The sequence below is a fragment of the Podarcis liolepis genome (assembly GCF_965112155.1).
Source record: "Podarcis liolepis genome assembly, chromosome: 5".
Taxonomy (NCBI): Eukaryota; Metazoa; Chordata; class Lepidosauria; order Squamata; family Lacertidae; genus Podarcis; species Podarcis liolepis.
Genome location: NC_139556.1, coordinates 87,257,167 through 87,270,776, shown reverse-complemented (window position 1 = coordinate 87,270,776; position 13,610 = coordinate 87,257,167). Strand labels below are relative to the sequence as shown.

At 39.8% G+C, this 13,610-nt stretch overlaps 1 protein-coding gene across 18 annotated transcripts in view; it reads left to right on the top strand.

Annotated features, from left to right (window-relative positions):
* MECOM (MDS1 and EVI1 complex locus) overlaps positions 1 to 13,610 on the top strand; it is a 464,332-nt gene that overhangs the window by 197,214 nt on the left and 253,508 nt on the right. The gene's annotated exons all lie outside the window — the stretch shown is intronic.

The following is a 13,610-nucleotide window of genomic DNA, read 5'->3' as shown; positions in this document are numbered from 1 at the left end:
TTTATAACATAGAACACAACTACGTCATAATACGATCATGGAACATCCAGAAAGTATAAAACAATGCAGCTACATAGGAACATGAATCATTCCAAAAATACAATTATAAACAAGCCTCTTATACATGTACCTTAAGTATGTATACAAACTCAATGAGAAATGTGAGGTTGTTTTGCTGAATCTCATTTATATTACGTCTAATTTGAGACAAACTCTCATCTCACAAAGAAACCTTTGTCTTTTCTGATCTGTCATATTTATCAGAGTTGAAAATCCCTGTTCAAAACAATATGTTGTGTAGAACTGTAGAAGAATAACCAATGTTCTTGGTTATATTTAAAAAAAAATTTTTATAGTATAGTATAGTATAGTATAGTATAGTATAGTATATTACACTATACTGAAATCTTTCAATATTTCTTTGATTGTCCTTGAATCATCCTGCCACATTCGTTATCCTCTCCTATTACACCAGTGTAGCGTGCCACACCCTTTGAGAACCACTGATGTAGACAATAAATGTATGGTATGAATAACTTGGTATTGGAAAGAATATTGGTTCTCTTTCTATTAAGTAGATATTGGTGGAAGCTGGGTAACTCATTTAATAATAAAAACCATAATTCATTGTGAAATTTGGGAAAGTTGCTGAAACTCAACCTTCGGCTTGGAAGGCGCACTTCTTCACTCACATTGGGTTGAGTGAATGGGGTGCTGGCTATGGTTAGGCTGTGGTAAGAAATCTCTTTCCTTTCCTTAAATAACGGAAATTCCCTTACGTAGAATGAAAAGTTTCAGCTGATATGTTGGAATCTGGATTGGTTCCTACATGAAGGCAGGTCTGCGGCTGGTCAGTGCCTGGATATGTGATTGCCTGGGTACCACATGCATGCATTTCCCCTTAGGTTCCCTGATGGAAGAAATACAGGATAAAATGCAAGGGAATAAATAAATGCTTATCAATTGATTGCTGCAGCAGTTTTCCAGAGAGGCTTTTTGGAGAATGCGAGTGGCTACAGGGAAGAGATGGGGAAATTTCCTTCCATGAATTTCCTTATGTTATCTTAGGATCCAGACCATAGTCAGATTCCAACCAGGCCCATAGATTTGGAATTGCATATGGAGTGAAGGGTCATTTACTGTGTTGAGCTTGGCAGTTTGATATATGCAAATTCTAAAATATAGCTGTAAAAGGAGGAGTAATGTAGCATGGAAAAGCTTTAGCCAGCTGGAAATGGGTGGTATTTCTTCTTTAGCTGTAGAAACCAATGCTAATTCTGAGTCTTACTAAATGAAAATACATGCCAAGACACAGGTTACCCAGGCACATTACCTTCTCACTTATCTCACATACCCATTGTCTTCTGTAATAGTATTAAGCATGGGTGTAGCCAGGATTTATGTTAGGAAGGGGAAAGCCTTTTGCTAGGAGGGGCAGAACCTCAGTTTGCTATGTATTTTTATTGATTTTTTTTTATTTTGGGGGGGCATCTGCCCCCCGACTACACCCATGGTATGAAGATTGTTTGAAAATGAAGCCTCCCAAGGGTATTTTGGTGGAGCAGTAGTTAGGTGGCTGTCGTAAACACATTTATCTGTCAGCATATCTCACCAAGTTTTACTTCTAAATAAACATGCATAGGACCATATTGTTCAAACATAAATATTTAACATCAGGATGTCTAGAACCTCAAAGCTGTGTAGAAGGAAATTGCAATTGATAAACCCCTATATATGAGGTGTTGCAGAATTTCATCCCACCAATGCAAATGGTGACATCTCTTTCTTTTTAGTAACAGTCACTTAGAATTATCCATATTTTTTATTAATTCATAAATCATTGGGGGGGGGAAACAAAACCTTTCCCCGCTACTGTTGTTTTTTAAACAAAAGGTTCCTGTAGGTTAAATATACAAGTCACTGATGACACTAAGGGGTTAAACTTCCTTTTAGAAATTATGCTCTTGCCTAACAAATTTTCATGACTTAGCCATTTCCCCCCCAATTGATTACACTTTGCTACATTATAATGGAGCCTACGCATTTGTGTCTCGGGACCATACGCTACTATATCCTGACATGTTAAACATCTCCTGTGGCTCACCATACGCATCAGGGATGAGGACCTCCCTCTGTTTTCTCATTATGCCAAACAGTGAAATGTGGAAATAATTCTAATCCTTTCTTCTGCTTCTGTGGTACTCTGAAAAATGTGATAAACTGAATCCAATTAAAAGTCGTTACCGCCACAATGCTCAGTTTCTGTCTCTAACCTTTGTTTTATAATTCATTCTGTTATCTATCTTTATTGTAATTTGGAGGAATAGTCATCTGTGATTACAGCTTTCTTTTAAACAGGAAAACGTGTAATTCCCAGCGTTAATTTGTGACATCCCAATTTAAAAAGATGAAGGTCTACTAATGACTTTATGTTTTCAAGTAGGCTAGGCTGTTTTAAAAATACATATATTGTGAGATAAAGTTTAATTCACTTATAGACTGTTCTACAATTGTGCTAAGTCAAAATATTAGGAATTAAGCTGATTTTATCCTGGTAACTTCAATGCAGCTGCATTTTGTTTCAAGTGAGAATGCTTGGTTTTTAAGGGGCTTGTGGATTGGGCTGTCAGTTCTAGAGATTGTCTGGGTTTACTGTACATCATTGGGGGCAGCGGTGGTTGAAATCTGAGGCCTGTCTATACAGAAGCGGAAGAGCTTGTGAACTCACCTGTGACATAGACCTGAGCTTTTGTCTGCTGACAAGCCCAGAGGCAAAACCTGGAGGCTGCATATGTACTGGTAACTACAGTATGCACAATCACAACCATACTAGTAATATCTGTAGTTGATGCTTTATTTTAATGCTTAAGAAAATAAAAGATGCAGTGGACATCTCAGTTTGCTTTATTGGTGGGAGTAAAACACACATAATTGCCACACACATTGAAGTGCATGGCTAAGTGTACTAATGTAGGACTCAGTACATATACATTTCTAGAATGTGGAATAGAAAGTTCTGTTTTTCAGTGTGCGATTCATCAGGCCCAGGATATGACTGTTCAGTTCAATATACTATTTATTTAATCAACATTTTACATTACATTGTTCTTACATTCCAATTAAGGGAGCAAGTATGGGAAGCCAGCATAATTTATGCTGGCTTTAATTAAGCCAGCCTAAAGTACACCAGATCCAAAGTCCATCCAGGAGTGGAACTACTGATAACTGAGCCAGTTTAAGCCTGGCAGAGGGGAAACAAGCATTTAGAGTTTGACTTACACCATCCTTGTTGTTGTTGTTGTTGTTGTTGTTGTTGTTGTTGTTGTAAGCTCTTCTGTGTTCCCAGGTCACCTAACCATGCTGAACTGAGTTAGGATCCAGTGTATGTCCCCACACCACCTCAGCCGTTCCCCCATCACTCCCATGGAATGCCTGCTTTTTAGGACTTATGTTGGTTTAAATGCTGCCAGTCCAGGGCGAGCGTGGATGTTAAACCGATATATGTCCAGCTGAGCTAGGGTTGAGGACTTACGCTGGCTGGGAATGTCATAACTTGCTGATCTCAGCAAATCTAGGGTGCCCTTAATTTTTAAACCACTGAGTTCAGATAAGTGGAAACTTTATAAATGCATTATTTTCCTAGACACATCCCTGAGCTGGATCTTAGAATTTTGATAACTTTCCCATGGCACTATATTAATATGTTAATGACACTAAATTATTACGTGAAGGTTTAAATACAAAGTGTTACTTTGGAATATGCCCTAAGACCATTATCTTCCATCTTTTCCCTCTTAGGACTAACCAGTGTGGTGTAGTGGTTAAGAGCGGTAGTCTCGTAATCTGGGGATCGGGTTCGCGTCTCCGCTCCTCCACATGCAGCTGCTGGGTGACCTTGGGCCAGTCACACTTCTTTGAAGTCTCTCAGCCCCACTCACCTCACAGAGTGTTTGTTGTGGGGGAGGAAGGGAAAGGAGAATGTTAGCCGCTTTGAAACTCCTTAAAGGGAGTGAAAGGCGGGATATCAAATCCAAACTCCTCCTCCTCCTCCTCCTCCTCCTCCTCCTCCTCCTCCTCGTCTTCTTCTTCTTCTTCTTCTTCTTCTTCTTCTTCTTCTTCTTCTTCTTCTTCTTCTTCTTTTCATTTTTTTAAACATCTCTCTCTCTCTCTCTCCCCCCCCTCTCCCCCCTCTGCATTTCTCCTTGGCTTTCTGTCCTTCCTTCCTTCCTTCCTTCCTTCCTTCCTTCCTTCCTTCCTTCCTTCCTTCCTTTTTCTCTTGAAAAGAATAGTAATTACCCATCCAGCCAATATAGTTGATATGTTATGAGTCATAACCAAGCAGATGATAATGCCCTAGAGGTTATTATTTTTAATATCACCAGTATTAGTGGACCAGATACTTACTACTGCAGCCTATTTCATCTATGTAGGGCCATTGATTTTCTTACAGTGTTGACTCTGTAGTATATATAGTATATTCTATTCTCTATATACTATATGCTATACTACATATAGGAAGTTTTTCATCTTCCTTTTGTTCCACTTTGTACCCAGAGAGGATTCTGAAAGTCAAAATAGAACATATTCTGCTGAGCAGACTTTCTCAACCAGTGCAAAACTTTAATGGCACTCCCAGGTTGATATAATGCTGTAGTTCAAACCCTGTTAACTGCAAATAATTTTTCATGCTTATGATTGCAGTTGAGTTCTAGTAGAGGAGAAGTATAGATAGTATAAATGCCTTGACCAAAGTTGGTTGGACTAGAGCTATATATAAAATGAGATTTTAAAACTGCAAATAAATTCAGTTTTGTGTTGCTGCAATAATTACCATAGTTTATATATAGAATGCAGCATACTTAATCCCAAACAGGGGTATGCAGGTGCAGCTCCTGCTGACATCAAGGAGAACAGCACCCATGTAATTGAAAAGCAGAATTTGACCCGGAGTCTTTCAATATTGGCCCCTAATTAAGAGACGGTGTCTGGTGCACGTCAAATGCCTTAGACAGTGTTACTCAATTAGACACAGCCGACACTATCCAGAGTCCCAAATGCTGCTAGTTATTGTGCAAGCTGATATTGACATGTTCCAGAAACAATGTGGAGTTCTCATGCAGTTAGCGTATTATTACATGGTATTAACTGCTAGCCGAGAATGACCACTTACTCATATAGAAATGATCTTTCTTAAGCTGCAGCTGCACCCAGCTATGCATCAGGGTTTATATTCCATTCTCCAAAGTGTTCAGTTTTATCAGTGTTTTACTTTTCCTACAGTTCATTATGCCTCTTCAGTAGCTCAGCGCTTTTTGGGCGGGCAGGGAGGTGATTCTTTGTCAACACTCTTTCTATATATCAGTAGCATATAGAAATAAATCATGTCTGATAAGGTGATAATAATAATAATAATAATAATAATAATAATAATAATAATAAAGTATAGCATTTATATAGTGTTTTTTTCCTAATGCTTCTTAACGTTTTTAATGCTTATGTGAGCAGTCCAGTTCAAGAAACAGAATGGCAAGTGTTATTCATTAATTTACACAAGAGAGGGTTGTGAATATCGGAATTCAGAATTAGAATTTTTATATCGGAAATCAGGTTAGAATTTTTAGCTAATTAATCTGGTGGATGCAGGGGAAGATGTATATTTCTGGCTCATGCAGTGTGTGCACATATATGTGAGTTAACTGATGCTGTGTGCTTACTAACCAATTAACTTTTAACTCACTCATCTCCCAAGGACTCAAAGTGGCAGACATGACCCCCCCCCTCACCCCAATTTATCTTCACAATAACCCAGTTCCAGGTCACTCAGTGAGTTGGCTGAACAGGAATTTGAATGCAGCTCTCCACGATTCCAGCAGCCCAGTCAATACCACATTGACATTCCTGTAGCCAGGATGTAGGGCAAGCCTTCATAACTGGTGACACGACAAGGCAGTCCACTACAGACTTCTAAACCTCCCTGTTTTAGCAGTATGCTTGGCATTGCCAGGCCAAGTTCAAGGTGTTACTATTGGTATATAAAGCCCTTAACAGCTTATGGCCAGTTCACCTGCAGGATCACCTTACTCCATGTAAAAGGTAAATAAGCAAAGGACCCCTGGACAGTTAAGCTCAGTCAAAGGCGGCTATGGGGAGTGGTGTTCGTCTTGCTTCAGGCCAAGGGAGCCAGTGTTTGTCCACAGACAGCTTTCAGGGTCATGTGGCCAGCATGACTAAACCACTTCTGGTGCAATGGAACACTGTGACGGTGTCTAGAGAGCACGGAAACGCCATTTACCATCCCGCCGGAGGAGTATCTATTTATCTATTTCCACTTTGAGGTGCTTTTGAACTGCTAGGTTGGCAGGAGCAGGGACAGAGCAACGGGAGCTCACCCCGTTGCGGGGATTCAAACCGCTGACCTTCTGATCAGCAAGTTCTAGGCTCTGTGGTTTAACCCACAGCACCACCCGCAGGTCCATATGGGAGTAGATGGTCTTTATAAATAGTATCCTGATTTAAGACTTGAACAACCACTTAGAAGCAAAAAAAGCAAAGACCAGTAGCCAAGGGAATTCACATGCTAACTCCTCAATCTGTCTTTCATATTCAGTTTTGAATTTGCATAACGAAGCAAGCAAGAGGATAACATCTGCACTTTTGATAGCAACTTCTGATTATCTCAGACTCCACAGTTGCTTTGATTTTTCAGACTATGAAATATTCTACCTAAAATTTAAATATGTTGGAATGTGAATGCATATCATATTTCACTAATGCTCAAGTGCTGACATCTACCTTACGGTAGAATCATGAAACAAAATTCTCCAATACTGTGTATCACTCTGGAATGACTCTATCCAGATACTACATTACAGTTTGTTCTCTAGTTCTTTGTCACGTTCTTTCAAGTGCAAGATTCTGTCCCACTGTAGTATCCCATCCAGAAGCAGAATATAGGGCAGGAAATGGAAATAAAAAAATGGGGATTTGCATATGTGATCTGGCTTTTGTTGAATTCTATAGGATAAAGCGAATGAGCTAAACTCGGACACAGTTGAGAGTGGACAGAAGATGCTCCACTTCTAAGACAGTAGGATCCATGTTGGGACATGGCATATAATTCAGCAATCTTGCTGAACTAATCTGGTAATGGTTAGTACCTAGATGGGAGACTGCCTGTGGACCTTCCTTGAGGTTCTCAGAATAAAGGCAGGATAGACATGAAATTAATAGTACCCCCCCCCACTGCCCCAAGGTCTCTGCATTATCACATTATCCTCTGCACAAACATAGTGCTCAACCCAATGATGGGCATTTTACTCATAAAATGAAACAGGCCAGCATCCTGTACATTATTATTTAAACATTATTAAGGTGTGCCTTCTTTTTCTTTGAGTAAGCAGGAACAGGGGACCTCTTATTTGTCAAGTATCATTGTTGCGCAAGTCCTACTTGTTTATTAACCCCCCCTTTCTTTTCTGAAATGAAATAAATCCAGAAGTAGTTAGTTTTGTATTGCCTTTCTAACATTTTATGGGTTTGGCACTTACTAGAACTCCCACTTCTGCTAGATATGCACAGTATTTTCTTTGTGCAGATTTTCCCCCTGCAATAATGGGTTAGCAGCAAGAAAGAAAACAGAATAGTGTTGCAAAATATCCATGCTGCAAGCAAGCTTTTTGTAAAAGCTGAAGTTGCCATCAAGATAGACAGATAAAAGAAATGCTAAACATTCTGTGGCCTATATTCCTCTCTGTTACAGGCAAGAGAAACACTATAGATTTCAACTAATGACAAAAATCTGATTGTAATCTTACTTACATATATATGTCAACCTTAAAGTAACTCCATTGACATTTTCAACTTGCACACCAGAGTGAGTATTATCAGAATTTGGATTGGTATAGCTCAATAAAATCAAACACTGTCTAGAAGGAGGTAATAACTCACATTGAATAATATTAATGAGGTGAGTAGTTTTCTACAATTCCATAGGGCTTCTGGAATGTCTAACCAACTGTTCAGCACAAGTAGCAGAAGTATAATCAAGCTCTTGATTCATTCACACCTACATTAGGTTCAGTTGACATGAACATATAATAATGTGAAACTCATCAGTATATGGGGGATCTTGTTTGTTGCACAGATTCCTTAGGAATACAGTTCATCTATCCCTTAATCATATTTGAAATTTCATTTCAAAAATATAACCTTTTGGTGAAAAAGCTTAGAATTTGCAATTGATATGTGAGTTCAGTCAGGCATCAAAGACTGCAATCCTATATACACTTAGCTGAGAGTAAAGCCCATTGGGCTCAGCTAGACTTACTTCTCAGTAGATATACATAGGATTGTGCTATAAAAGTAAATTTGTTTAATGGTTTCTAATCAAAATGAAAAAAAACAAACCATGTTGATGTTGATTCAACCCAAACGGCCCAGTAAAGAAATATCTCAGGGATTGCCTCTCCCCATATGAACTGATCCGTGCCCTGTGATCATCATGTGAGGCACCTCTTTGTGTGCCTCCTCCACGAGAGGTCTGGAGGGGGGCAAAATGAGAATGGGCCTTTTCTGCAGTGGCTCCCTGTTTGTGGAATGCTTTCCCCAGGGAGGCTTGCCTGGCGCCTTCATTATGTTTCTTTAGATGCCAGGGGAAAATGTTGTACAACATTCTATTTAAATGTGTTTTGGGGGGTGTTATTGGATTGTTTTAATTTTTGTTCTTGTTTTTTATTATGTATTTTGTGCTCTCATTTTGTATTTTTATGTCGTGAATGACTCTTTGATCTTCAGTTGGAGGGTGGTATACAAATTATTATTATTATTATTATTATTATTATTATTATTACTATTATTATGTGCCATAGCTGTAAAAAAGGCGGATTCCATGCTAGGGATGATTAGGAAATAAACTGAAAATAAAACTGCCAAGAGCATAATATTGCTGCACAAATCTACGTATACTGTATACAGTTCTGGTTAATATAGTGGTGGACCCTGGGGTCTCAAATGTCAGTGGTGCCCTGTGTGACACCCAAATTTGGTACCCCCACCTCTCTTGCTGTATTCTAAACAATAGTTGTGGCTTCCCCTGTAGCTCCCCAAGGCTCTGTACCTAGTACGAACCAAACACACTCCCTTAAATCCACCTCTGGGTTACTTCACCTCAAAAAGGATATTGTGGGATTGGAAAAGCTTCTGAAAAGGGCAACCATATTGATCAAAGGGCTGCAGCAACCCCAGTGAGGAAAGGTTACAACATTTGGGCCTTTTTAGTTTACAGAAAAGGAGAGCAAGAGGTGGCATGATAGAACGTTATGCATGGTGTGGAGGAAGTGGACAGAGAAAGGTTTTGCAACACTAGCGCTTGGGGACATCAAATGAAGCTGAATGTTGGAAGATTCAGGACAGACAAAAGAGAGCACTTCTTATGGTGTATAGTTAAACTCTTGAATTTGCCTCCACAAGAGGTAGTGAAGGCCACTGACTTGGTGGGCTTTAAATGAGGATTGGATAAATTCATGGAAGAGAGGTTATCAGCAGCTGATGGCTATGTTCTACCTTCACCATTGGAGGCAGTATGCCTCTAAATAAAGGCGCTGGTGTCTGCAGGAGGGGGCAATATTGTCATGCTTAGACCTTGCTTGTGTGCGTCCCAGAGGCATCTGGCTGGCCACTGTGAGAAGAGGATGCTGGACTAGAAGGGCTACTGGCCTGATCCAGCCGGGTTCTTCTTAGGTAGTTATGCTCTTATTCTAATAGTCACACTTTTAATTAACGCTGGTGGAGGACAGCTGAAATTAAAACAATACTGCTATGCTTTTGTTAAAAAAATAATAATCCATGATCTAATGAAACTTAAGAAATTTTAAGACCTTTTGATTTCAAGCATGCACTTTCAACCAATGAAATAATTGCTACTTAAAATTTGCTTAGCTTTGGCTGAATTCTAAAGAACTGAGTGAAAAATGGAAACATGCCTCCTGCAAGGCCAGAAATGGAAAAACTGGAAATTTACAGATCAGTTATATATATGATTTTTTTCTTCCTTTCATGATCATGAAGAAAATGCTTTTAAAAACAAGGCTTGGGAATAATACTATTCCAGCCATTTATGCTGTTTCAAGACCCAAGGTTCAAAGGTAGTAATGTTTGTGATGGTAACATACATTGCTGCTCCATATGATGGGATTACAGTGGTGCCTCGCAAGACGAAAATAATTCGTTCCGCGAGTCTTTTCGTCTTGCGATGTTTTTCGTCTAACGAAGCAACGCAAAACCGAAAAACCCTTTCATCTAGCGAGTTTTTCGTCTTGCGAGGCATTCGTCTTGCGGGGCACCACTGTACTTAAAAAAAAGTAACGCTCTTACTTATGTAGGAAAAGCACTTTAAATAATGCAGAATATGGGACATTTTCAGGCATTCAGACTTGTCCATGCAGTCCTAATAGCTTGGAACTTGCTTAAAAGAGAGAGGATTCTCAAAATGCTGAATTTTGCACTTCATCACAAAAAAAATTTATTAACTGAGTACATTTGTGGAATTACTAAATACACACACCTCTGGCCTTCTGTTGCACTGTATTTAGCTACTAACTTCAAGCCTATCTCTGTATTTGGATTATTAGCTCCTTTCGCTGAAGGTTAAGGAGCCCTGGCTGCTTTAAAATTCCCTAACTCTCTCTCACACACATTCTATTGCAATCTTGTTTTGCCTTTGGAATGGAAAAGGCTACTAAAGCAGCTAAATGGTTAAGCATTTGTCCAAGTGGAAGGAAGTCAACCCCCCTGCTCATATTCCACACAGAAGCCTAGGTTACTGTTTAAACTGACCCCAGGCTCCACAGAGGTTAAAGCTCTGGCATTAGCCTTGGCACAGAGCTGCTCTATCATCTTCATCAGGAATATCCCAGCCGTAGTCATGTGCATTCTTTCCTGCCAACATAACACATTTGTGCAGAATGTGCACACACTGGTGTCTACCTTGGTCTTTTAGTAGCAATTAACCTTTCCTACAGGGTTTCCTTTGAAGCTTGCTCGTGTTTTTATTGCAAAATAGCAATGAGGATTTTGTTTAATGAAGGGAAATGTCTAAACTTCCATGTTACCTAATCTATTCTATTCCCCAACTCAGACATTGCAATTATATTACCCAATTCCTAACAGGGACAATTTTATGATCTTAAAGAGGTCTGCCTGGAAATCAAAACTGCAACAATTGTGTTTGTGTATTTGCTTCCCAATTTTAGGTTTTCTGGGGCTTGTTTCATGTGGAGATAAATTATGTTGGCTGAGGAAATTAAGGATGCTTTCCTCCCAACATCTGTTTTCATAAAGATTGAAAGATCAAGAAGCAAAATAGTTTTAGCACCCATGAGAACTTGCCCCATTTGTGAACGTAACAGGATGGTTTCTGCGAACAAAGAAAGCCTCTCATTAACAGAAAGTGTGAAAGTACACTTTTCTCTGACCTGTGCAGCCTGGGTGATTTGGAACATGTTTAGAAATGCAGTTATAATCAAATTAAACATTATGAATTATTGGTTGAGAAACATTCTTGCAGGTATTTTGCCAAAAGTCACTAGCAACTTGACAATTGTATTGTTTTCATAAAAAAGGTTGCGATGGTATATACGTTCAGTTTGATAAGGGAGATGCTATTTCCCCCCCTGTAAATGTGCTACTAAGGAATGTTTGGGTTTTGATGGGAGATCTTTTGATCAGTTACTTTACTGTTATGTTTACTTGTAATGTTCATATTTATGCCAGATGCAGAGAGATCCAACCAGAAAACCTCCATTAAAATAAATTGTAAGAGAGAAATGTGACATCTGATTACTAAGCCTCTTTGCTTGCCTAACTCTGGTTTCCCCCATGCCTGAAAATCAGGGGTGGCAGCCTGTAATCAAAGGGGTCAGTTTATTCTGGAGAATCTGGGCCAGGGACCAGGAATGATTAACTTCGTAATATGTTGGCACCATGGTATTGCATTAATAAAGTGGAGAAAGTTGCTTTTTACTAGATACAGTGGTACCTTGGGTTACAGATGCTTCAGGTTATAGACTCCGCTAACCCAGAAATAGTACCTCGGGTTAAAAACTTTGCTTCAGGATGAGAACAGAAATCGTGCGGTGGCGGCGCAGCAGCAGTGGGAGGCCCCATTAGCTAAAGTGGTGCTTCAGGTTAAGAACAGTTTCAGGTTAAGAGCGGACCTCCAGAATGAATTAAGTACTTAACCCGAGGTACCACTGTACTACTCTTTGTCCATTTAGCCTTGTATTGTCTACTCTGGCTGGTAATAGCTTTCTCAAGCAGAGTATTTTCCATTAGTTACCACCTGATCCTACCATCTGAAAAAGCCAGAGTTTATGAACAAGACCCCTGCTGGATCAGGCAAAAGACTCATCTAGTCCAGCATCCTGTTCTCAGAGTGGCTTCCCATGGGAAGCCTGCAGGCAGGACCTAAAGGTTCCCCTCTCTTTTAAAATCATTAAAACAAATGACTCCCTGCAAGTAGGAAATCAGCAACACCTACTAAAGTCTCTTGTCTGAGCATTTCTCCCTGGTGCGCAAGTTTTCTGTTTGCAAGGCATGGGGTATTTTTTTTTGGTGGGGGGGGGGAGGAAGTATTTTGGTTGTGGTGATTTCAGCCTATGGGAATATGTATATATATATAGTGCACCCTGCACCCTTCTGAAGTGGTGTAGCTCATTCTGCCACTTTAGATGCATCTCATTGTGCTATATGTGTACAGCAGACCTAACTCTGAACTTTAAAAAACTGAAAATAAATAATAATAATAATAATAATAATAATAATAATAATAATAATAATAATAATTTATTATTTATACCCCGCCCATCTGGCTGGGCCTCCCCAGCCACTCTGGGCGGCTTCCATAGAAACCAAAAATACACTAAAATATCACACGTTAAAAACTTCCCTGAACAGGGCTGCCTTAAGATGTCTTCTGAATGTCAGGTAGTTGTTTATCGCTTTGACATCTCGTGGGAGGGCGTTCCACAGGGCAGGCGCCACTACCGAGAAGGCCCTCTGCCTGGTTCCCTGTAGCTTTGCTACTCGCAATGAGGGAACCGCCAGAAGGCCCTCGGCGCTGGACCTCAGCGTCCGGGCAGAACGATGGGGGTGGAGATGCTCCTTCAGGTATACTGGACCGAGGCCGTAGCTACGAAAAAGTGGGCAAATCACCATCTCTCAGACATGCAATGAGAAAATAAACTATTGTAAGCTGCCCTGATCTCTTATGGCAAGGTGAAAAATAAATATAAATAAATATCCCAATTCTGCTTCAGTGGTCACCTCTCATAATACTAGAACTCGGGGTCACCAAGTAAAATTAATTGGCAATAGGTTCAAGACAGACAAAGGGAAGCTTTATACCACACCATAACTAACATGAATTTACTGCCACAAGGTACTGTGGTGGCTGCTAGCTTATATAAGGTGTGTGTGTGTGTGCTTTAAGGATTTGACAAGTCCATTAAAGAGTGATCTAGCCTGCCAACCTTGATAACTAAATTGAACGTCCATATTAGTCAACATAGCTCCAAATAACCATATGCCAGGGTGACTGACAGCCAAGAGTTGCT